Source organism: Larus michahellis, unplaced genomic scaffold (assembly GCF_964199755.1).
Source record: "Larus michahellis unplaced genomic scaffold, bLarMic1.1 SCAFFOLD_503, whole genome shotgun sequence".
NCBI lineage: Eukaryota > Metazoa > Chordata > Aves > Charadriiformes > Laridae > Larus > Larus michahellis.
The window spans coordinates 24,774-29,217 of record NW_027435996.1 but is presented as its reverse complement, the minus strand read 5'-3'; positions in this window follow the sequence as shown (position 1 = coordinate 29,217).

Genomic DNA, 4,444 nt, shown 5'->3' with positions numbered 1-4,444 from the left:
CTGCACCCCCTCACTGCTCCCCACACTGTGCCCCACTGCTCCCCCCAAAGCACCCCTCACTGCACCCCCCCACTGTGCCCCCTCACTGCTCCCCACACTGTGCCCCACTGCACCCCCCCACTGTGCCCCACTGCTCCCCCCAAAGCGCCCCACACTGCACCCCCCACGCACTGCACCCCCTCACTGCTCCCCCCACTGCGCCCCACTGCACCCCCCAACTACACATGCTCCCCCCATTGCTCCCCCCGCTGCTCCCCCCACTGCATCCCCCACTGCATGTGCTGTGCCCCACTGCTCCCCCCACTGTGCCCCACTGCTCCCCCCAAAAGCACCCCACACTGCACCCCCCCACTGCACCCCCTCACTGCTCCCCCCACTGTGCCCCACTGCTCCCCCCAAAGCACCCCTCACTGCACCCCCCCACTGTGCCCCCTCACTGCTCCCCACACTGTGCCCCACTGCACCCCCCCACTGTGCCCCACTGCTCCCCCCAAAGCGCCCCACACTGCACCCCCCCACGCACTGCACCCCCTCACTGCTCCCCCCACTGCGCCCCACTGCACCCCCCAACTACACGTGCTCCCCCCATTGCTCCCCCCGCTGCTCCCCCCACTGCATCCCCCACTGCATGTGCTGTGCCCCACTGCTCCCCCCACTGTGCCCCACTGCTCCCCCCAAAGCACCCCTCACTGCACCCCCCCACTGTGCCCCACTGCTCCCCCCAAAGCACCCCTCACTGCACCCCCCCACTGTGCCCCCTCACTGCTCCCCACACTGCGCCCCACTGCACCCCCCAACTACACGTGCTCCCCCCATTGCTCCCCCCACTGCTCCCCCCACTGCATCCCCCACTGCATGTGCTGTGCCCCACTGCTCCCCCCACTGTGCCCCACTGCTCCCCCAAAAAACACCCCACACTGCACCCCCCCACTGTGCCCCCTCACTGCTCCCCGCACTGTGCCCCACTGCACCCCCCCACTGTGCCCCACTGCTCCCCCCAAAGCACCCCACACTGCACCCCCCCCACTGCCCCCCACTGCGACCCCCACTGCGACCCCCCCACTGCACACCTTGCTGCTCCCCACACTGCGCCCCACTGCACCCCCCCCCACCGCACCCCCTCCCTGCACCCCACTGCACCCCCCACTGCTCTCCCCCACTGCACCCCCCCCCACTGCATATTCTCCCCCCCCCCACTGCACCCCACTGCGCCCCACACATTGTGCACTGTTTTCCCCCCCTCCTCCCCCCCCCCCGGACACAGGGGTCTGCCCCAAAATCTCCGGGGGGGGGGGAGTGTCCCCGGACGCCTGAGTATCCCCAAAATCCCGGGGGGGGGGGGGAAGGGGGGGGGGGGCCACCCACGTGTGACACGCGGCCCTCGTGCATCGCACACGCGTGTGCGGGCCCAGGGTCGTGATGGGGCTGGGGGGGGGCAGGGGGGTGCAGTTGGGGGGTTGGGGGGCGGTGGGGGAGGCATTGGGAAGCAGGGGGGGGGCACCCAGGTGTCCAAGGACCCCCCCCCCCCGGGATTTTGGGGAGACTCTTGTGTCCGGGGGGGGGGGGGGGGGGTGTGTGTGCGCACGTAAGGAATGGGGGGGGGGATCCTGGCACCCAGGGACCCCCCCCCCCGGGATTTTGGGGGGACCCCTGTGTCTGGGGGAGGGGCAAGTGCCTGGGGACCCCCCCTGAGATTTTGGGGGAACACCTGTGTCCGGGGGGGGGGATAAGGAATGATGGGGGGGATCCTGGCAGCCAGGGACCCCCCCCCCCCGGGATTTTGGGGGGACCCCTGTGTCTGCGGGGGGGGGGGAGGCAAGTGCCTGGGGACCCCCCCTAAGATTTTGGGGGGAGTCCTGTGTCTGGGGGGTGTGTAAGAAATAAGGGGGGGGGATCCTGGCATCCAGGGACCCCCCCACGGGATTTTGCGGGGACCCCTGTGTCTGCGGAGTGGTGGTGGGGGGCAAGTGCCTGGGGACCCCCCCGAGATTTTGGGGGGACCCCCATCCCGGGGGGGTGTGTGTGTGTGTGGGGGGGGTGTGGGGTGTGTGTGAGGGATGAAGGTGGGGGGCACCCAGGCATCCGGGGACAACACCCCCCCCCACCCCCAACCCCCCTTCGGGGATTTTGGGGGCACCCTTGTATCCGGGGGGGGCAGGTGGGGGGGGATGACACCCAGGAGTCCCGCCCCTGTGCCCCACACATGTGTGGGGTGCTGGGGGGGGGGGGGGGGGATGTTGGGGTGCAGGGGACCCAGCGCTGCCTGATGGACCCCCCCCCCCGACCCCCCCCCAAGTGCAGGCAGGGCGCAGGCAGGGGGATGGGTGACGGCCCGCTGGCCTGCCCGTTGTCCCCGTTGCAGGCAGGGCGCAGGCAGGGCGCAGGCAGGGTGACACCCCGCTGTCCCGCCCGTGTCCCCACTGCAGGCAGGGCGCAGGCAGGGCGCAGGCAGGGCGATGTGCAGGGTCCCGGTGTCCCGCCCGTGTCCCCGTTGCAGGCAGGACCTTGTAGGCAGGATGATGGGTGACGTCCCGGTGTCCCGCCTGTGTCCCCCTTGCAGGCAGGGCGCAGGCAGGGGGATGGGTGACGTCCCGCTGCCCTGCCCACGTCACCGTGCAGGCAGGGTGATGTCCTGCCCATGCCATCTTGCAGGCAGGGTGACGTCCCGCTGCCCTGCCCGTGTCCCCCTTGCAGGCAGGGCGCAGGCAGGGTGACGTCCCAATGTCCTGCCCGTTGTCCCCCTTGCAGGCAGGGCACAGGCAGGGGGACGGGTGTTGTCCCGATGTCCTGCCCGTTGTCCCCGTTGCAGGCAGGGCACAGGCAGGGTGACGTCCCGCTGCCCTGCCCGTGTCCCCCTTGCAGGCAGGATGCAGGCAGGGGGATGGGTGTTGTCCCAGTGTCCTGCCCATGTCCCCCTTGCAGGCAGAGTGCAGGCAGGGTGACGTCCCGCTGCCCTGCCTGTGTCCCCCTTGCAGGCAGGGCGCAGGCAGGGGGATGGGTGATGTCCCGCTGCCCTGCCCGTGTCCCCATTGCAGGCAGGGCGCAGGCAGGGTGACATCCCACTGCCCTGCCCGTTGTCCCCGTTGCAGGCAGGATGATGGGTGACGTCCTGATGTCCTGCCCGTTGTCCCCGTTGCAGGCAGGGCGCAGGCAGGGTGACGTCCCAAAGTCCTGGCCATTGTCCCCCTTGCAGGCAGGGTGATGGATGAGGTGCTGCCCACCCCTGGGTGCAGGCAGGGTGACGTCCCGATGTCCTGCCCGTTGTCCCCGTTGCAGGCAGGGCGCAGGCAGGGGGACGGGTGACATCCTGACGTCCTGCCCGTTGTCCCCGTTGCAGGCAGGGTGCAGGCAGGGTGACGTCCCGATGTCCTGCCCGTGTCCCCGTTGCAGGCAGGGCGCAGGCAGGGGGACGGGTGACATCCTGACGTCCTGCCCGTGTCCCCCTTGCAGGCAGGGCGCAGGCAGGGTGACATCCCAATATCCTGCCCATTGTCCCCTTTGCAGGCAGGGCGCAGGCAGGGTGACGTCCCGCTGCCCTGCCTGTGTCCCCCTTGCAGGCAGGGTGCAGGCAGGGGGATGGGTGACGTCCCACTGCCCTGCCCACGTCACCGTGCAGGCAGGGTGATGTCCTGCCCATGCCATCTTGCAGGCAGGGTGACGTCCCACTGCCCTGCCCGTGTCCCCGTTGCAGGCAGGGCGCAGGCAGGGTGACGTCCCACTGCCCTGCCCGTGTCCCCCTTGCAGGCAGGGTGCAGGCAGGGTGACGTCCCGCTGCCCTGCCCGTTGTCCCCGTTGCAGGCAGGGCACAGGCAGGGGGACGGGTGTCATCCCGATGTCCTGCCCGTTGTCCCCGTTGCAGGCAGGATGATGGGTGACGTCCCGCTGCCCTGCCTGTGTCCCCCTTGCAGGCAGGGTGATGGATGAGGTGCCTCCTACCCCTGGGTGCAGGCAGGGTGACGTCCCACTGCCCTGCCCGTTGTCCCCGTTGCAGGCAGGATGCAGGCAGGGGGACGGGTGTTGTCCCGATGTCCTGCCCATGTCCCCCTTGCAGGCAGGGCGCAGGCAGGGTGACGTCCCGCTGCCCTGCCCATTGTCCCCCTTGCAGGCAGGGTGCAGGCAGGGTGATGTCCCAATGTTCTGCCCATTGTCCCCGTTGCAGGCAGGGCGCAGGCAGGGTGACGTCCCGATGTCCTGCCCGTTGTCCCCGTTGCAGGCAGGGGGACGGGTGTCATCCCGATGTCCTGCCCGTGTCCCCCTTGCAGGCAGGGCGCAGGCAGGGTGACGTCCCGCTGCCCTGCCTGTGTCCCCCTTGCAGGCAGGGTGATGGATGAGGTGCTCCCCACCCCTGGGTGCAGGCAGGGTGACGTCCCGATGTCCTGCCCGTTGTCCCCGTTGCAGGCAGGGTGACGTCCCGATGTCCTGCCCGTTGTCCCCGTTGCAGGCA